At 38.0% G+C, this 22362-nt stretch overlaps 1 protein-coding gene across 3 annotated transcripts in view; it reads right to left on the bottom strand.

The window, feature by feature from the left end:
- LOC131039814 (uncharacterized) overlaps nt 1–22153 on the bottom strand; it is a 39256-nt gene extending 17103 nt beyond the window's left edge. For 2 of the 3 annotated variants that reach the window (XM_057972661.2, XM_057972660.2), the window contains exons 1-3: nt 21981–22153; nt 19572–19649; nt 19319–19395 (exon numbers count right to left, since the gene is read on the bottom strand). The gene's annotated coding sequence lies outside the window, so the exon portion shown is untranslated. The remainder of the gene's footprint in view (nt 1–19318; nt 19396–19571; nt 19650–21980) is intronic. The other variant, XR_009104727.2, reaches the window with a different exon arrangement.
- Nucleotides 22154–22362: the final 209 nt, after the last annotated feature.

Below are 22362 nucleotides of genomic sequence, written 5' to 3' on the forward strand. Positions count from 1 at the left end.
TGGATCTTGTTTGCCTACAAGAAACTACGCTTGGCTTGGAGGAGGCTGTTGGGTGGCTAGGTGCCTAGAGGTCTTGGGTAGGGATTTTCTCGATTGTTGTGGGTTCTTCAGGCGGGCTTGGTATTATTTGGAACCCTTCTCGCATTTAGGTGGAGGAACTAATAAATTCACAGTCATGGCAATTGTGCAAAGTCTATTCCTTTGGTATTAATTGTGTCTTTTTTCTGATTAATGTCTATGGCCCAACAAGAGCTAATCTGCAACTGGAAACATGGAAACAAATGTAAGTGATTTTGAGCAACTTGTCTCAGGATTTGGTGGTGCTTGGGGGTGATTTCAATGCTATTTTGGAATCTGGAGATAAGAAAGGAGGCAAGGTGGGTGTCACTACCTCACAAATGGGGTTTCAAAACTTTGTTTCAGACAATGGTTTGCAAGAAGTCAAGACTAACAAAGGGACCTTCACTTGGTCAAATCAGAGGGTTGGTAGGGAGCACATAGCGAAGAAGTTAGACAGATTTTTTTGGGTGATAATTGGGCTTCTAAACCCTTTCTTTTCGAAGCTGGTGTTTTTCCGATGGTTGCTTCTGACCATTTCCCTATTGAGCTTTTGATTTGTCTAGATAGTGCTCCAATAAGATGTCCCTTTAAATTTGAAAAGATGTGGCTACATGACTCCAAATTGAAAGAATTAGTAAATTCATGATGATGGATGCTCCAATGATCAATGGATCATAGGCCTTTAAGTTTTTTAAAAAACTGCAGTATCTCAAAGGCAAGCTAAAGGAATGGAACAGGGTCAAATTTGGGAATATTTTTGTGAATAGAAGTATAGTTGAAGCAGAGCTTAAGGATCTGGAGTAGACTATCATGGACCAAGGAATGATATTGAAACTTTCAACAAGGAAAAGGTCCTCAAATCTAAGTACAATGAAATTCTGGCTAGAGAAGAGGTGTATTGGAAACAAAAGTCTAGAGAAGGTTGGTTAAAGGAAGGTGACATGAACACAAAGTTTTTTCATAACTCTGTCTAGGTCAGGAGATCTTGGAATAAGGTGACTTCTATCAAGAACAGGGCAAATGTTGTCTTGGAGAACTTGGAGGACGTCAACAAGGAAGCGGTGGAATTTTTCACAGAACTACTTTCAAAGAATCAGAGTTTTGACTCTCAGCACCAAGATACTCTCCTGGATAATATTCCAAAGGCTATTTCTGAGAATCATAATCAATTATTGTGCAAACCCATTTTGTTTGAAGATGTGAGACAGGTTGTTTTTTCGATGGTGAGTGACAAGGCCCCTAGACCGGACGGGTTCCCTACCTTTTTTTATCAACAATTTTGGGATGCGGTAGGTCATGATGTCTGGCAAGTGGTGGAAGAGGTGAGAGTTAATGTCAAGGTTGAAAAAGAACTAAATTGTACCTGTCTTGCTTTAATCCCCAAAGTTGAGAAACCGACCTCCTTTGGGGATTTCAGACCTATTTCTCTCTGCAATGTGTTATATAAGGTGATTGCCAAAGTTATTATGAACAAACTGAGACCTCTTCTAAATTTCATCATTTCGGAGGAACAAAGTGGCTTTGTCTCGGGTAGATATATTGTGGAAGGTAATATTATAGCTCATGAAGCTATTCATTATATTAGGAAAGCAAAGGTTGAGCGCATGTTAATCAAATTGGACATTAGGAAAGCTTATGACATGGTGGACCGACATTTCCTTTTTTGTGTCCTTGAGAGGTTTGGTTTCTCTTCCCGCTGGATAAATTGGGTGAAGGCATGTATTGATGGGCAATGGATTTTTGTTTTAGTCAATGGAAGCTTGCAAGGCTTTTTCCAAGCTTCTCGCGACCTGAGGCAGTGGGATCCTCTCTCCCCTTTTCTCTTTATTATATCGGTTGAGGCTCTAGGTAGATATATTCAACAATTGAGACGAGAGAGCAAGTGGAAAGGTGTTCTTGTTGCTGAAGGTGTTGATGCAGTCACTCATCAACAATTTGTGGATGATACAAACCTTTTTGGGGATGCCTCGCTAAAAGAAGCTCGTCTTTTTAAAAAAACAATGTTTTTTGTGAAGCGTCCGGGCAGCAGGTGAACTAGAATAAATCTAACATTTTCTTCTTTAATACTAATATGAGAAAGCAAAGAGAAATAGTTAAGATTCTGGGTGTCAAAGATGGCTCACTCCCGGGGAGATTCCTGGGAACACCTTTGTTTGGGGGACCAAATAGGACAAATATGTGGTAGAGATTATTTGATAGATGTGTTAACAAGTTAGAAGGATGGAAGTGTAAATGTCTCACCTCAGCTAGTAGGTTGTTATTGCTTAAATCAATCTTATATGCAATGTCGATTTACTCCATGATGTGCTTTAAAGTCCCAAATAAAATAGTAAGAAGTATTAATCAATTCATGAGGAAATTCTTTTGGAATGGCAAGAGTGATCATGATAAAATTCCTCTGGTAGTATGGGATAAAGTGTGTCAACCATGGCTGGCGGGAGGTGTAGGTTTGAGAAAGTGGTGCTACTTGAATGAAGCTATGGGTGCTAAATTAATTTGGCAGATGTATGAGAAACCCAATCACAAATGGGTCCAAATCCTGAAACACAAATATCTAGACTCATTAGATAGCAAGAGAATTTTTACTGTTCGTGATCCTCATAGAGGATTAGCAGTGTGGAATTTTTTGTTGTCCTGCAGAAAAGTGATCACATAACACATCACTTGGCAACCGGGGAATGGAGAGAAAGCTAATTTCTGGACAGATTCTTGGGATGGAAAACCTTCCCTATCCACGAGGGGGTAGATAGTTCAAATCAAATAGGCGTCTGAGGTCATGTGGGGCACAAAAGTAAAGGATTATTTGTTCTTAGAACGGTGTAACAGAGTTGATGTTTGGCAGTGGAAAGATGTTGATGTGTTGTCATTATCTTCCCAACAAAAACTAATTTTTCACAATATTTTGGATGAGTGCTCTCCAATTCTTGGTCTGAAAGATGATGTTATTAAATGGTGTGGCTCAAATCAGGAGTATACTCAATCAAAATTGGCTATAATATTATTGAGAATGCAGAGATCCAATCGGATTGGCCTTCGAAGTTATGTTGGAGCTCTAAGTGTCTTCCCAAGGCTGGGGTTTTTGCCTGGTTCGTTCTGAAGAGGAGGATTCTGACAGGAGACAGAATGTTGCGATTGGGTTTCAACGGTCCATTCTAGTGTGTAATTTGTAAAGAAAAGGAGGAATCATTGGATCACTTCTTGTCACAATGTGATTTGGCTAAGGGTGTATGGAAATTCTTACTAGGAAGACAAGGGTGGCAAACCCCTCTTCTAGATAACTACTAGTTTGTTGTGTGTATGGACGGTCTCGCCCTCCATTGTTGTCTGGGAACTTTGGCAAAAAAGAAATAGGAGAGTTTTTCAGGATAAAACGAAAGTGCTTGATAGAATTTGTGGCAGGGTGGAGAGGGTTATTTTTGAAGTGGTCTCCAGAGCGACAATCATAATTTTGTGAAATACCTGTATAGTTTGGGTGACAGTTGCATTCAAGCTAGGTGACCTCTTATTCAGCTCAGACCCGTTCATGGGTTTCCTAAGGTTAATCCTGTGTGCAGTTATCCTGATACTGATGAAGTGAGTTGGTCAAAACCTGAGAGGGGTTGGGTGAAGATTAACTTTGATGGGGCCTCGAGGGGGAATCCAGGCACTTCAAGTGCGGGGTGTGTGGCATGTGATGATGAGGGGAAGATTCTCTTCACAGGTGCTAAAAGATTAAAAGACGAAACTAATAATGAAGCGAAGTTTCAAGTGGCGTTGTTAGCTACTAACTTGGCAGTGAACATGAAGGCTACGAAAGTCCACTTGGAGGGGGATTCCCAAGTGGTGATTAATCCTCTTATGAAAGGTGACACCCTGTGCTGGAAAGTGAATGAGTCCATAAATATTATTTGTGCAAAATTAAAATCCTTCCAAGACTTATGTATTTCCCATGTTAAACGAAGTGGGAATGCCATTGTTGACAACCTATCCAACGTGGCGTGTGAGCTTTCCAAAGGTAAGGTGAGGTGGTGGGATATTAATGATAGCATTGTGCGATGGAGTTAAGAAAGCCTGCCAAGTATAGTACTTCTGCAAATTTGATGTGTGTGACTTGCGGCCTGCTCTTTATCCAAAGCGTTGAGTCTGGTTTGTGTTTATGGGCAATTAATGCAGAATGTTTTCTGAAATGGCGGTGGTTGTGGAGTGTGCCTTCTTTATTGCTAAAATTGGTATCTTCACTCATTCAATGTGGTTGTTGAGCAAGTTTGAAGGGGAAGATTACGGTTTTTTTGCAGAGCTTGACAGTTTTGAGGGGCCACCAGCATGGAAGCAAATTTTATTCTGAAATCTTCGAAGCTAATGTCGGCTTTCTGAGGTCCTGTTTCTGCGAAGAGGCTCGAGAATATGTTTTTGGCAAAGGACCCTCTACTCTTGAAAGAAGATTAGCTGGTTTTTGGCTGGCGGTAATTGGCCATAGATATCGTTCGAGGGTTGATATCTATTCTCTCATAATGGCTTGGGGACTAGACTTGGGTCATTCATGCGAGGAGGTTAGGAAGGTGATGAGGAAGATTGTTCTGAGTGCATATCTATTAAACTTGGCGTCTCTGTTGGAGTGGGTTGTTCTGGGTTGGCGCTTCAATGTATTTGAAGGCATCCAGAGAACAATGTTGAGCTCCAGGCTAGACACTCGCGAATTCCATTTTTGTGATGTCGTGAGGAGGTCAAAGCCCGGTTCCGAGATGACACGAGGCAAGGGTGAGAGGGTATGGAAGTCTACGTTCAGATAATGGAGCTGGAAGAAAGTATCAAATAGGCGGGTGAGAAGGGTAGGATGGTGGATGAGGTGCAAAGAAGGAGGCCAATCACTAGATGACTCTCTGCAACATTGGCAAGACAAGTCGAGCAGGGTGGGGCGGTGGGTGGTTTGAAAAAGTTGGAGGATGCTTTGTGCTCATATAATGTTGTTGATGACTGAAGAATCAGGGCGAACAATGGTACCCCTTGGTACAAAATCTTTTATTTTAGATTAGCTATTTTGTGTTTCTTTTTTCTGATGAACAGTTTATGCCATTTTGGCACATTGTAATTGAACTCACTTTTTACAGTGGGGATGGGGGAGGGTTTTTTGTGTTTCTGTTTGATGATCAACATGGTTTTTATAGGGTGGTTTGGAGTTCAGATGGTGGTTTTGGGTGGATGATGATTTAGCATGTGCTATCTTTTATCTTAATAAAATTATAAAATTACCGATCAAAAAAAAAAATGCTTGAAATAAAAAATCTACACATTTAATCATATCATATTACATTGATATTAAAATGATATTATATTATCAATTTACATTTTATATTGAATCATGTTATTATGTTAACAATATACATTATATTAGAAATTATGCATTAACAATATATAAATATTAACAAATATTGAATGATGATTAACTTTTACCCAAGGCCCGATAACCCCTATTGAAACGGTGGCATGCCTTTTACATGAAGGGTTTGCTGAATAAGAAGGCAACGACCCTTCAGGAAAAGGCACTACCAGTAGGGGGAAACATCGTTGCTTTCCACCACGATGGGGAGGGGTAGGATAAATACCCTCCCCCTTACCAATATGAGGGGGATGATAACAACAGAATAAAGAACATAAAAAATAAAATAAAAAAATCAGGTCTGCCAGCCGGGAAGGAGGGGAAAGTCAGAGCAAGTACAGGTACCTATATGAATGTATTTCTGAATTAATATTAAACATAATAGCCAGTACTTTATATATGTTAAAATCCTATACGTACATTCTTGATTATAAACCCTTGTGGATAATCTTAAATAAATTGATGACCATTAATATGATATAAAATTGAAAGGGCAAACAATATATAATTATTCAAACAGCATTGAAATAACTATACATAACAACATCGTTAGACATAATACATGTATACATATATCTGAATCCAGAAGGAATAAGGTAATCAAAATCAGTTTGTATAAATTGTTATGATATTGTACAGTACTAATAATATAAGAAGCAACAATGACAAATAAGAATGATTCTGATGCAAAGTAGTACTAACAGAAAGCATTGATGACATTCTAATATAAGACACTAAATAACTATGTCAAGTATAACTGATTATCATAATGAGTTAAATCGAATAACAAATATAATTTCATTAGAATATCACAATGGGTTCATTGTATATGAGGGACTCTCTCTTAAGTATGCCACTCCATGATGGATGCCTAACACCTGTCATATGGATCCAATAGGGGTGAAGCATCTGCTGTTGGGCTTAAGAGAGAAGGTGGTTGTGATGAGGGGGAACGGTGATAGAACACCTCACTGGGTACGCCACTCCATGATGGATGCCTAACACCTGCCACATGGAGCCAAAAAGTGGATACAGTATTCTGCCCTTGGGCCTAGGAGGGATGGAGTTGTGATTAGGGGGAACAACGATAGAGCACCTCGTTGGGTACGCCACTCCATGATGGATGCCTAACACCTGCCATATGGAGCCAAGGGGGATACAGTATTTTGCCCTTGGGCCTAGGAGGGATGGTTTCTTGGACACCCTATCCAACTAACTAATGGAGTAAAGGAATTGATTACTAACTGACTTACAAACTAACTTTATATAATAATTTGGTCTCATCTAGGAAATATAATAATCTGATTATATCCAACAATTATAATACTAATAGTCTTTAATATAGCAGACTTAATATCATTTAATATAATTCATATAGCAGACTAAGTATTATTTCATATATGTTCTCTAATTTTGTTACAGGAAAACAGTATACAAAGGTACACTTATAAAACCCAATTACCTATTTATAGGTTTGGCCAAATTTAGGTTAAATTAAGGTGTAACTAATTAGAGGACATTACACCTTCAATGCAAGGGCTCTTTATAAAGAAAATCCTAAATTTATTAGTATTCACCTTTTGTCCTGTTGTAGCCTCATATTGTGCCAAAACCTGCTTGAAAGTTCTGGCATCCTTTACCAATGCCTTACTCATTGCACACCAATGTGCAATTGCTAGTTTTAATAATATGAATCTTGTTGGATTCATAATTTTTAAAACAAAAATATTAGACATTAACTTGTAAAACTTTTTACAAGCAAGGACTCTGACTCACATTTTATTGAACAATATCTAAAATTCCATTGAAATACTACTCCTTGGATTTGATTAGTTGATGCTTTTAATATTTTCTTTGTATTATGTTATATTTTAAATTTTAAATTCTTTGTTCCCATGCTTTTACTCATGTAGCAACTGTCAGTCAAGATCTTTGTTGGCTAGGCCATGGTTTGACCTTCAAGCGTGTGGAATTAACTAAACTATTTGAGTTGCCATGCTAGCTCCAATGTTTTTCTTAGTTTAGTAGTTATCGTGGGTAAAATTAATCTCTAGGGCTTCCTTGCTAATTTTTTTGATCCTCTTGTTGTAATTGGTTTTGTGGCTACAATTTTGTTCCTTGAAGTTAATTGAAGTGTTATTGTATCAATCAATTGATTGTGCTATGAAAGTTAACATAAATTATGATATAAAGTTGTCCCAAACAGTTGATCAAACCCCAAGAGCTATAATAGAAAATCCTTAGAACGACCACTCCCCATTAGCTTTGACACAAGAAATTATCAAAATAAAGAATATCCCTAATACATCAAAAGCTTGCATGATCGGACATTACTTATGTAAACACAACAATAGAATTGCAATAGGAAAATTGGTAGACTCTCATGAGAGCAAGCTGGACAAATTTCAGCAGAAGAAAATTGATGTTAAGTGAGGAAGGAGAGGAGATTGTCAACCAATCCCTAACTACATGGGGAATGTAGACCAATTGGAAACTGTAATCCCAAAAGTTATGCCTTGCATATCTATTCCCCATTAATTTCCTTGTGTTGAAATATGGGTCCCATGTTTTTGCTTTATGTTGCTTTGTTCTTTTGGCTTGCATTTCTTTGACCTCGGAACCCTAGAGTCCTGAGGTCTCTTTTTGTTCTTTTGCTTTCACCAACCCTGGACCCTCGAAGTACCGAGGTTGGTCTCCTTCTTCTCTATTTTGTGTTCTTTACCTTGGAACTCTGGAGTCCCGAGGTATGTTTTTGTTGATCAACCCCAGAACCCCGGAGTCCTGAGGTTGATCCTTTTGTTCTCGCTTTGTTTTTCTTCACCTCAGAACCCCAGACCTCCGAAGTCTTGGTTGGTTTCTTTGTCTTTTGTTTTGTGTTTTTTTTCTCGGAACCCTGAAGTCCCGAGGTGTGTTGTGTCTCACCCCAGAGTCCCGAGGTGGATCCTTGCTTGCTTGTTTCTCTACTTCGGAACCCTGAAACTCCGGAGTCCCGAGCTGGAGTGTTTTGTCTTATGTCTTTCTACCGACCTCGAAACTTCGGGACCCTGGAGTCCCGAGGTCCTGCTTAAAGCACTCGTACGAACAGGTTTGGGAGGGGGTATAAATATGAATACTGGATTTTTAAAATTCATTTGTGCATTTAGAGTCCTTGCTTCCTTGCCTCCTAACCGCGAGCCTCCGAACTGTCGAACTCCCTTTTGCATTTTTGGGCATTTTGATTCACCAGGTAGGTGATTTTTCTTGCTCCTTTGGTCGTTTGTAGGTTAGATCTTTTTTTTCCTCTTTGTCACAGGTTTTGTTTTTATTTTCTTCTTTCCTCGTTTTTTTTTTTTGTGTTTCTTGCATGTCCCCACGTGCCCTAATTTCCCTACCTCGGACCCCCGAAGTTCCGGGTTATTAGCTTTTTCCCTACCCCAGAACCCCAGAGTTCCGGGTTATTTGCTCTTTCCTACCTCGGAACCCCGGAGTTCCGAGATTTTTGTTGAGTTTGCCTTTGATGACCCCGGAACCCTGGAGTTCCAGATTATTTATTTTTGCGAGAAAGTGCTATCACCTAACCCGGAACCCCGGAGTTCTGGAATCATTTGTTATCTACCTACCCCGAAACCCCGAAGTTTCGGACTTCATCCATGAGTACTTAGCCCGGAACCCCGGAGTTCTGAACCCTATTTTAAAAAGGAAATTTCCTTACCCTGGGACTCTAGAACCCTGAAGTCCCGAGGTGAATGAACTTTTTACGTTTTTGCTAAGGAATTGATCATCATTTCCTTCGTGCAGGTTCAGGCAGTTAGATGGACTCATCTTCTAGCAAAAGAGGCAAAGATATTGACAAACTTCCAGCTACCATGAAATATCATTATCAGGGACAAATCTACGCCTCAAAGTTGGACGATCAAATCAGGCGGGTCACTGATACTGAAATCGACCATATCAAAATTGAAGATATCATAACCCAGCTAGATAAGCCAAGATTGGAGGCCCTACACAGGAGAATTAAAAGATCAAGCCTAGTAGAGACAACTATATTTCCGCAATCAGTGCAAGCACCAGAATTTATAATGACAATTGCTCGGTTTTACGAATCGGATACTAGAAAGTGCAGTAACGCACATGGAAAGACAGTTATAGACTTGTCTCCTAACATGTTGGGATTCGTGTTCGGTATCCCAACCAGAGATGAGATATTCCTCTCAATTGAAGAGGAGGCCTTAAAGGTATGGAATGACAAAGTTGCAGCAAACAAAAGGCACATGAATGAAAACCGGTTGGAGGAAGAGAGAAAAACAGGTCTCAAGGCAACAAAAATCCTAAGGGCAGACTTCAAGGAGCCCCAAAGAGACTTGATTATTATGCTGAGCAAGGCCTTTGGCAAGCCTGATTGTAAACATTTTCATCCATGGATGTTCCATTTTATGACCACTATCCTAATAGGAAAACAATATTTTGATTGGCCACAGATCCTCTCTGACAACATCTGCAAACAAATGAAGTCCACCAGACCCAAAAAATCTTTTTCACATCTTATGTCATCTGGGTGGCTGCCAGAGCTGGAAAGTTTCTGGGACTAAAAGTAGAGGGTCAATTAGGGGATGAGGAAGGATAGAAGAAGGTATGGGAATATTATTCCCAACTCCCCCTAGTCAATGCAAAGGCTCATTTCAAAAGAATTAACAATGCCTTCATTTTTCCAGTAATGATTAAATTAATAGGAGACACGGGATACCGGATTAGCCCGGAGGCCATGGCTATTATCCGAGAGTGAGCATGTTGGTTTATCAAAAACCCATGCTCTACTTACATTAGGGTCAGCGGATTCACAGGGAACCCAATGTTGCTTCCCAGATACTGCAATGATAGAGTAATTTTGTTGGAATATGTAAGGAAACTTTTGGGCCTCCAATCTCTCTTAACATCAAAGCATAAAACAGGCATTGATTTCTCAGTATCGATTGGATACTTCTCATGCTCGAAGATACAGGTTACAAAGCTAGCAGAGCCAGAGCTTCAAGATTTGAACTTGAGAGAATATGATTATGCTAGGGAGTTCTATGCTCCCTACGGGAAGCTCAAACAAGCTATGCCCAAGGCATATGAGGGACACAAGCCGAGACTGGAGGATTTTCGGGCTAACCTCCAGGACAGTTTTGAGGTCAGAGAGAAAAACTAAAATAGGTTATTTGTGCCACAGATAAGAGATTTTGGAATTGAGACCAATCTCCCTAAAGACCTCGGGATGATGGAGACCTGCTCGATGCGGCTTATAAAGGATTAGAAATTGATAAGAAGCCCCTCTCCCCAATAAGGTGGTCCGAGAATGAGGACGTGAATATAGAAAAGATTTCCCAATTGGTCATCAATAGGACCAAACAATGGCTAAGCCAAAGGGTAAGACCAAGTGCCTCAAAAGGAAAACAAAAGGAGTCTACCTCAGGGGTATCCCAATCAAGGGGTTACAAGGAGTATGCTCGGAAGACGAGATCAAGTTCAAGAAAGAATACGTCTACCAATCCTGATGAAGAGGAGAAGTCTCAAGAAAGCACGAAGGACTTATTGAAGAAACTCTAGGAGAAGATGAGGGAGTCTGAGCTATTAAAGAAGGCAGCAGACTGTGGAGTGACTGAGGGATTAGGAGCAGTACCACTGGCTAAAGTCCTCCCACCAAGGACAGCTATAGGGCAAACTGCAAGAGAGGGTACCTAGGAGCAGGAGGAAGAAATAGAAATTACTGGAAATATACCTACTCAACCACCTTCAACAGCTGCCACACAAGATCCAGGTACCAACGCCCTGCACCACCACCAGTTAACATACCCGTAGGGGAGCCTGGAGTGCAAGGTTTCAGGTCTAGCCCCGAAGGAATAAGAGTTAGGAACATTGAATCTGATTTAGATCAGGAGGAAGAGGATCTTGAGCAACATCAGCTGACAGGAAGGGAGAAAGAACAAGATGAAGCAGAAGATCTGCTAAATGAGAGATTAGTCTTAACTCCTCAAGACCAAGAAGACCTCTTTAAAGATATAGCTGCAGGGCAAGGTGGAACAGAGGCAGAAGTAGATAAGGAGGAGGTAACATTCAATGAAGCAGTCAGTGGCAAATTGGGAGAATTATATAAGCATCAGGCTCTCCAAACCAATTTAGCTCGCCAAGTTGTCCCACCTCAAGACCCTGGGCAAACAGAGGTAGAGGAAAGAGATGAGGCAGAAGAGCAGGCAGAGGTCCATGTTGTAACTACAGATATAGTGTCACATCAAGGTGACAAGGATGAAGATATCCCTCAATGGCTCGAGTTCACTTTTGAAAAGAAAAGAGAAAAGCAAAGCTTCCTAAGGTCACTTTGCAACAAGTAATCACAGAGGAGCCACCAAAGGTTAAGAAGCCAAAAACCGTACATCGTCTATCAAGAACGAGCTCCGGTGAAGATATTGCAGATGTGGCAGTTCCACTCCAAGCTGAGGGGCAAGCTTCCCCTAAGTATCAGATATTCCAGGTGAATTTAGGTAAACAAACCAAGTGGGGAGAGTTGGATGCTCTGGAGCTAGCCACAAGTGTCGTAAGGGGGCGCGTAGAGAAGGAGCACACTTCGAATGTAGAGCTCAAAGTGCAATTGGGACAATACAAGCAATTGTTGATTGAGATGAGTAAACCTCTAAAGTCCTGTAGGGCTGACAACCTACCTTCGACCTCATCACTACCAGAGGGAGAAGTAAAGGCACTAGTGGAGGTCAAACAGGTTGTCGTTGCAGTGAAATCATGGGCCCAAATGAATGCAGCTAAAATTAGATTATTTCTACAGGACACCATGAGGATATATTGTGGAGTAGTCAAGGCAGGGGAAACTTTAGCTTCTTGTTCTTCGCAATGGGAGCGGAAACTAAATACTTTCAATAAACAGTTTCGAATTTTGAATAAGGTATTGCGGTTAGGGGAAGAGACAATAATGGAGGAGGGCCTCTTAGGAGGAGACAGTTGTGAAAACTTGCAGTCCTATGTGTACATTTTGGAGCTAAAGATTGAAATGTTTCAGCAATATATGAAGGATATGGCGGAGATTCGGGTTCCTCTCCTCAGAGAAATTTTGAAAGATGAGAATTTTGTAAAACATATGCTTGGAGCCTTCAGTTTAGGATTAACTAATACCGGAATAATGGAGCAACAAGAAGTTTTGAATTAGTGGGATGCATACGAGGCCCAACATTTAGGACCTTCGGCCCAGTTCAATATCACCCTCATGGACAGGTACACATACTTGATCACTCAGTGTCAAGAGGTAGCCGATACAATAAAAGAGTTGGAGGAAGGAAAGAAGCATGCAAATGGAGTTTTGAAGAAGTATAAATTTAGAATTAAACACGTAGTTGATCCTCCTATCCAAGCAATCGCATGCATAATTGATAATTATAGAGCTTTCATTAAAAAGTGAAGAATGAACATACAGTTGCTAAAGATAGCAAGGTTTTTGCATGACCCCCAATTTTGTATTTTCAGCTGTAGTTCCAACTCAGGTTCCAATTTTGAGCAAAATCCTGCATGACTACGAAAACATGGCTCACCCAGCATGGTCTTCGGAGCGCTCATGCAACAACCATTTCGTAGTAGTTAATTGGAGTGTCAAGGCAGAAACTTGCAAGTTAACTGCGACTCCTAGTTTAAGTTCTTAATTTAGGTTAGATTTATTTCCTAGAAAATAGGGCAAAAACTTCTATAAATTGAGAATTTGGGTTCATTTGTAAAAGTCCCTAAGTTGATGATTTGTGGCCCACTTAGAGATTTTTAGAGTATTTTGCAGATTATTAAGAATTTGAGTTATTTTTGTTACACATTCATTGAGATTAATACAAGAAGCAATTTGTAGATTGCCTGATCTACATCTATATTCTACGAAATTATTCTATGTAATCTGGTAATGTATATTATTTGGAGTTAGCAACATGGTTTGATCTTTTTGTTTATTACTTTATGAATCATATTGCACACGTCAGTGGTGTATGAGAATTATTGTGATAGGCCGTATTGTTGATGATTTTATTTCCATAAGTCTGTGAAATTGATGATTTTGCAGTTTTACTGGAGGTCCGTTGTTGAATGTTAACTTGTATAATATTTGATAATTTCTTGGATTGCAAGGAAACTAACTGAGTAGTTCATTAAGTTGTTATTGGATTGATTTCATTATTGTTTTCTTGTTCCCTTTACTCTTCGCGGTTTATTTTCCAGAGAATCTTAAACCATAAAAAATACAAAAATGGAAGTGCAGCTATCCACGATCAACGAGATCTAGTTTCAACCAGCAGGCCCCTTAACAGGTACAGCCACATCAACCATTGGGCTGCCCATCACCGTCGTGACAGGACTATAGAGACCTTGGGGTAGTGAGTTTTCCCAAACTCATTGCTTTTCAGGAGAGGTGGTGAGTGTTCACATTGGCTACTTAACTGTTGGCGGGTGTGTCAAAAACAGTCGTCAACACCAAGTCTCAACCTAAGTGTGCAAAACAATGAGTTGGCACCCCACATATGGAACGAAACAAATCTCTCAATTGTCATCTACCTTGATAACTAATATAGATTGCTTAAATAATAGAAGCATGTATGTAGAACAGTAGAAGATAACATCACCATTTCTTTTTGCCTCCATCTCACTCTCCGAACACAAAAAAAACATGATGTGGGATAGCAAAAAGATTTATAAACCCAAAGCAAGGAACTATATATACAATTAGAAAAAAGAAGGCAAGGGTTATCAGTTATTGGGAGGTAAGATCAATCAAAATTGAGGGAACATTTCATCATGGAAAAACCTACTCAGAGTGCCATTCAAATGATGACTAAGGATTCAACATTAAAGGATACTTCGAAGCACCGGTATTACAACAATATAATTTCAACGTTCTTGTCCAATGCCATGGATGGTAACAGCTCTGGCTGGCACTAAATATGAGGGTAAAATGGGGGCTGCAGATATAAGAGGAATACTGCCAATCGAGTTGCTCGCAACACCAAAGAGAGCTAATCTCTTATTAGAAGTGGCAAGGACTTGTCTAGTGCAATGGCAGTTAAAATTCTTTACTAATGTTATGAAAATCCAAGGTATCATCCCAGGAGGAGAACATAGAATTAAGGTGAAAAATGTAGTTCATTCTATGTTTCTGTTCAGCGAAAAGGAAAAGGAATTTTGAAACCTTTATTAAGATGATTTTATTAAGACAAATATTTAGAATGTAATGAACAAGAAAAATTTCTTTGACTGCCAATGTGAAAGGGCAGGCAGAGATTTTTGTAATATTTTCAAAAATTTATACAAAGGAATGACCCTTAGCTCCCACCAGTCACCACAACCGTTCCCTCTCCCTCCAAATACACACCACACACACGTACACATGTCAATGTTAAAGGGTGGGCAGGATTAGTTTTTTGTAATATTTTCAAATATATATAAAGGAGTGACCCTAAGCCACATTTATTAAAAACGTTGTGCAGGTAAACTTGAACAGGCAACACAGTTGTAGACAATTAGCAATAAAATACAAATGTGAAATATGTTAATGCAGATACAATGTGATCTGTAATTAAAGTGGGTGCTCTACATATGGTTCACCAAAAAAATCTTAACTATTCCAATAGTTTTATGACTGATTCAGTTGCTGATTCTTATGCAAAATTTCAGAGAAACAGTCCTTATGTCTTCAATTTATAGTTGCTAAGTGCTAATATATTTGAAGAAATATTATATCAACAAAAAAAAGAGTAAGAACAAGCAAAAAAAAAACATGAGATCATGAAACATCTATTACACAGATGTATTAAGACAAATATTTGGAATGTAAGGGCAGGCAAAGGTTTTTGTAATATTTTCAAAAAAATATATAAAAAGGAGTGGCCCTTAGCCCACCCACTGCTACACACATCCATCAAGTGCCAATGTGAAAGGGCGACACAAAGGTTTTTGCAATATTTTCAAAAAATAATAAAAAGGAGTGACCCTTAACCACATTTAATCATTCATACACACACAGAGAGATAACCCTTTCGCCCCCCTTCCCTCCCAACACACACATATATGCCAATGTTAATGGGCCAGGCAAAGGTTTTTGTAATTTTCAAAAAATGTATAAAAAGAAATGATCCCTAGCCACATTTACTGAGTAAAAAACCTTGTTATTAAAAGCATTGTGCAGGCAAACTCAAACTGAGAAATCAGTTGCAGACGATTAGCAATAAAAAACACATGTGAAATATGTCAATGCAGATAAAATGCAATCTGTAATTAATGTGGGTATTCTACACATAACTCACCAAACAAATCTTAAATATATAGTTTTATGACTGATTTAGTTGTTGGTTCTTATGGAGAGTGCAGAGAAACAGTCCTCGTGTCTTCAATTTATTTCTGCTAAGTGCTAATATATTTCAAGAAATATTATATCAGTGAAAAAAGAGTACGAACAAGCAAAAGGATGGAGATTATGAAACCTCTATTGAGCAGATGAATTAAGACAAATATTTAGAATGTAAGGGCCGGCAAAGGTTTTTGTAATATTTTCAAAAATATATATAAAAAGGAGTGGCCCTTAGCCCCTGCCCACCACAACAACGACCCCATATATATAAACCCAATAGTAACAAACCCGGTTATTAGAAACGTTGTGCAGGCAAACTCCAATTGGCAACTTAATTGCAGACAATCAGCAATAAAATATGTTAATGCAATTACGCATAAAATGCGATTTGTAATTAATGTGGGTATTCTACACACAACTCACCATAAAGAATCTTAACTATTCTAATAGTTTTAGGACTAATTTAGTTGTTGATTCTTATGCAAAAGTACAGAGAAATAATGCTTATGTCTTCAATTTATTGGTTGCCAGCTGCTAATACATTTCAAAAAATATTATATCAGCAAAAAAGGAGTAAAAAGTTAAAAACAAGCTAAAAAATAGAGGATTTCGAATGGAAGCTCAAAAAGTCTTCAAAACAGCAATGATGGAATCTCAATCATTCCAACTTCTTCATTGTTTGGCAACTCTGTCTTTTTGTCTCATCTTGGGCAGTTCCTTTGCAGATGAAACTGTCCTATATGTACACAGTGATCAATCATGTTTTTGGCCATAGAAGAAACAATATGACATTTTCAACTTAGACCATAAATGTTGTGATACTAGGATTTTTTATCATTTCGACAGTCCCAATAATCTTTGAATCACTCAAGTGAAATTCTGATCTAGTTCTAACCTTTAGAGTTCTCTGCAACTTTATTTTTTATATTTTTCTCAAATGAGTCTTATGCAGGTCTTGTGATTGAAAAACACTTCAAATGTACACTTGGTGGCATTGTTAGCCAACTTTACTAACATGTCCTGACTCAATAATTTCATATCAAAGAGCATTTCATTCGCCCACTATACGTCAAATGGTCCCACATAGCCTAAACAACCTCCAGTATTATTGTATAAATGGAATCACCTAAATGCTGATTCAAATGGCAGCACCAAACCTATTGCTGGCAAAATCACTAAGCATAATCTGATGGTGTACATAAATGCCCAACCATCTTGTGTAATTTGTGAGAATACAAAATCACTTATTGTATTCTACAGGACTAACATTGATATTATATCCAATGAGGCCTTTACCAGTGCTCTGCTAGATACAACACCAACCATTCTAGTGGCAAAGGAAACATGGGAAGCTTGAACACCATGCGCTATCTCAAGAGTGGATCAAAACTCATGAAATAAACATCATTGGGTGCATCTTGGTCTTAGTCACAAATGGTCCAAAGTCAAACAATGGAGCTTAATCCTCCATATACAAAAATTTGAGTACTACAATGCGACTATCTGTATCTTTGGCAAGGCAAATCATCTCTCTTGGCTTGGCTCAACTGTAATGACATGGCAAAGAATCACTCGCAGAAAAGCAACTCTTTCACCTTCCATAATAGTTCATCTCCCTACCATAGGATTGTATGATTATATTATAGGTAATTAGAAATCACAAGGCAAACAAAGATAAAAAATGGCAAACAACCATTCATCTTCTTCAAGAGAATGTCATGTACAAAATTTACACCTTAATCAAACTGATATTACAATTTTATAATGTTATTGTAATATTAAATTCTTGTTCGGTACTTTGTTTTAACACAAAACTTACGTAATGTCCCCTTTTATTAAATGCCCTAGTTTTTTTTGCCTTAAACCACCAATCCTGGTTGAGACGCAAAACACAATTATAATATTAAGCTTTTTATATGCTTGAATCGAGTGACCTGTATTTGATCTGCTCCTCTTCGATGTCCTGTCCTTTGATATACCTGATTGGTAGTTTGTTTGGATCCTCTTGACCTATCAGTCTGCCTCTGTCTTTCCTCCTATTTGATTCACTTGCTTGCAGATATTTATAGTTCTGATCTGCCCCTTCTTTTATTTCTACTTCTTAATGGACTGATATAATTTAATCTCTTCTACCTTGAATCAGATCGTATCATGTTCGATCTCCTCCTATTAGTCTTTCATTAGGTATGGCTATCATACATAAGTGCGGTCTATATTGATATTACTATTAAATTCTGCATAACAACATTATCAGGCTTCATATATTAAGCACACGTATTAAGCACATCCACATGCATATCACCAAGAACAAGTATTAAGCACATCCGCATGCATATCACCAAGAACAAGGATGTTACTGTGTGTAACTTAATAATAGTTCTGATCTGATCAATTGATGGTGATGTCACTAATTGCTTTTGATTCCTTTCCTTTATATCTCGTAATTTGAGGGAGAGGTCACACCTCTTCATCATATATGTCCTTTGACAAGAGACACACCCTTTCACCATTAGCATCCTTTGAATGAACAACTCCTCATTTTTTCTGCCCTTTGAAAGGGACACAACCTTTCACAATCAGATCTCCACTTCTGATTCCCAAATTATCCCCTTCAAATGAGGTTTTCTTCTCCCTTTTGTATCTCATGTTTGAGGGAGTCACTACTCTTCACTTCACGTCTTTTGACCATTTATTAACTTAATTAAAAATTTAATTATATTTAATTATACATGTATATTTTAATTTTAAATTTTATTATTATCATTTACCATTAACTTGTATTTGAAAGTGGGGACATTACAACTTAATTTCTAGCAATTTAAAATGGTGTTCCTCAATATCTTCTATAATATAAATCAAATGCAAACCTAAAGAAGGTCTCCACATATTATGTGAGCTTGGTGATTATTGTTAAGACATGGACCAGCTAGGACTCAAACCTAGGACCTTCCATACGCTGCTGGAGTGCTCTGCCACTGAGCTGCTGGCCCCTCTTGGACCAGTCCATCGTCGGTCCGGGTGTGGCTTATTTCCAACACCAACACCAACACCCCCCCTTAAGCCACACCTCTCGTGTGCTTGGGGCTCCTAGCCTGGACTTGGCTCTAATACCATGCTGAGACATGGATCAGCTAGGACTCAAACCTAGGACCTTCTATACGCTGCTGGAGTGCTCTACCACTGAGCTACCGGCCCCTCTTGGACCACTCCATCGTCGGTCCAGGTGTGGCTTATTTCCAACACCAACAGTTATATTATAATAAGTTTTATACTTATGATGGCTTATAAGAGAAAAAGATTCATAAAGTGAATTCTCTTGATATATGTGAGAGTTTCACTTGATGATAAATTGGCCAACTTAAGGTAAGCTTTGAGAGAAACTTTTAATGGGCAGTTTACCATGTTTCAAAGATGACTAGAAAGCATGTTGTGAACCAGACAACATTATGACTTATGATGCATTTGGTTTTGTATGCTACACTTTTCTAAAGAATATTATAGAAGACAAGAAAAGACCAAAAGCTAGTCATTGATTAAAGTTTTCATCTCAAAGAAAACTTACATACCAATACTTTCCAGTTCTAGAAATGCACTTCAAAATACTTAGAAGCTCCTCTGTGAATTCAAATTCTGCTTCACCTCCCTAAAGACCAGGAAAAAACACTTGTTAATTAATAAATATGTTACAAACTTTTGAGGACCCTATAAAGTGTAAACTAAATAATAGCTAAATAAAAAAAAACTCATATTATAAAAGACAAGCTAAAACCAAAAATTAGCTACAGATCAAAACTTTTATCTCAAAGAAAATTTACATACCAATACTTTCGAGTTATAAAAATGCCCTTCAAAATACTTCTAAGCTCCTCTGTGAATTCAAATTTTGCTTCATATTCTCTGAAGACAAGACAAGTATAATTAAAACACTTTCTGATAAAAGGATCCCATAAAACCTAAACTAAATAATAGCTAAATAAAACAACTCATACTTAGTATTGGGTAGGAGAGATGAGGCATTAAATAAAATAAGCAAGGACTATGCACAAGTTCTCTTAACAGGGAAAACAGAAGCAAAATCACACGGCGTTTAATAATCAAAAGACTACTAGGTGTCTTTCAGAAGAGCTACGCAAGTTAGATAAATTACCCACAAACAATGCAAGTAAAAGTGCAATCAAAACACAACAATTAATTAGACCAGAGGCCATGCATCATCTTTACAAATATACAAATATAAAAATAGACACAATGAAAAGCTTCGAGACTGAATGGTGCGTTTTCTAGAGTCCTAAGGGCAATGATATCATGGTACAAATATGAAATCAAATATACATGACAACAATGCATATTAAGATTATTGATCACGCTTAAAATATGGTTACCAGGGAAGATTAGTTCCAAAAGGCTAACAGTTTTGCAAAATTTATAGTTGCTAAAGCTGTAATTCTTTTAATAAAACCAACTCTAAGGCATTCTAGAATAGTAGATTGATTATCAAATCTCTTTCTAACACCAAATGGTGGGATAACACTAATGCTCAAGACAAAAATGCAAAACATAGAAGAGCCCTGTTTGTCATCTGTGTAACTATATTGTCTCTTTCATGACACCTACTCAAATCCATGATGTGCTTACAGTGAGTCAGTACTATTGTTGTACTTTGACTGCTTCTACTTTGTAGCCATTAACAGCCTTCCAGATCCACAGTTTTGTACTAAGAACATTTGTTAGGATAAAATTTAAAGTATGAAATTATCAAGTCAGGGGAGCTGCCCATAAATGCTACCGAGTGCTAAGTACCATTGTAACATGTGTGGTGCATCAACCTGGGAGAAAATAGTGTAGGTGCATATGTTGGAGGATATTATATTAGTGTGTAACCACATTATCAGATTCACCAGCATCACCACCTTGAAACATCCACATTGTGGAGCAACATACCACTATGTCAGTGGCAAAATATGAGAAGGGGCCTGTTCATTTCAATTCACTTGGAACAATAAACACCTGCAGGAAGATGCTTGTCCTTTAAATTAAATGAAAACCTCGAAAACCACGATGATGGACAGCCTTATGTTGTAGTAAGTACTTTTAAATCCTTTTGAATTAGGACCTCGACAATTAAAATTTAACATATCATGAAACATTAATGGCGTGCTACAATAAAAGTAGTATAGCAATGGTGATCACAATAAATTACATAATAAAGTATGTTTCAAGTGCATAAACTGTAAGGAAAAAAAACAATAATCAAAGCCATTATAAAGCCCAGATCAAAGAATTGTGATTCAAACATCAGAGCATAGGCACAAACACAAGGTGAGGAACTTTCTATTACCCAAATGGCAGTTCCATATTATCCCTAGAAAACTCCTCAACAAATACTTGCAAAAGCCCACTGTCGCTAAGCTCGAAAAACATTTAGACAACAGTATCGTTGGCTATGTTTGTGCAACTGCCGCACAATCATGGATGCCAACACTGAAATATTCTAGACAATTTGGAGAACCAATTCAGAGAATCCCAAAAGCTACTACAAATAACCTGGCCAAAGAGCCAAAAACAACCCAGTGATGACCAAAGTCAAGCTAAGAGGCAATGAAAGTGCACCTTCATTCCTCTAGCGACCAAATACTCCTCATTAGGTTCCACACCGCATTCATAGCAAATACTACAATTATTGTTAACAACATTGTATAAATACTCTAGATGAACATAGGGTTTGCATGGATTTTGATGTTAATACCATGCATAGATAGATAATTAAACTAGGTTTTAGTTATTCTATGTAAAATTGTAACATGAAAGGAGGATCTGCAGAGAATTTTGAATACATTTCCTTGCAGGGATTAATAATGTGTAATATGTGCTAGTGTATGGGTCAGGGGGTTTGTCTGCAATGACAGTAGCTGAACTGGAACTGTATGGCTGCATGAGCAGCATTTTGTTGTTTTTTCTCAATTTAATGTTATATCGCTTCCACTGTTTCTTATAAAAAAAAAATTATATAAATACTCTAGCTATTCAAAGCATTGCAAACAGCAAACACCAAAAGCCATCTTAAAATGATAGAATCTAACATTCTTCAACAGAATCTTTAAATAATGCTATAGAAACAAACCTGAATTCTGGTCATTCTTTGCAAACAACAAACAACAAAAGCCATCTTAAAATGATACAATCTAAAATTCTTCCATAGAATCTTTAAATAATGCTATAGAAACAAACCTGAATTGTGGTCATTCTTTGCAGTATCTCCATCACTCATCTGGTGAAGTTAGCGGGAAAATTTGTCGGTGCAATACATTATAAAGGCCTTCGGCCTCCCAACGGCGAACTTGTGGAACCCAAATATTTAAAAATTGAATTTAACCGTGTGCTTTTTAATGGAGCGTATGGCGGAGGAGCATTTTGCGTTAATATAGAATATAAACTGTGTGTTCCTTTTTTCTTATAAGGTTTTCTCGATTATTTGTGCTTTTTTTTAGTCATTAATTTATAAATATTTAAATTTAATATATACAGCAATTGTAAAACCAATAAAAATCCAACACATAAATCTTAGTTTTACAATCAAGAATACATCATATACCAATGAAAAACCTAAAAC

This window comes from Cryptomeria japonica, chromosome 7 (genome assembly GCF_030272615.1).
Source record: "Cryptomeria japonica chromosome 7, Sugi_1.0, whole genome shotgun sequence".
Taxonomy (NCBI): domain Eukaryota; kingdom Viridiplantae; phylum Streptophyta; class Pinopsida; order Cupressales; family Cupressaceae; genus Cryptomeria; species Cryptomeria japonica.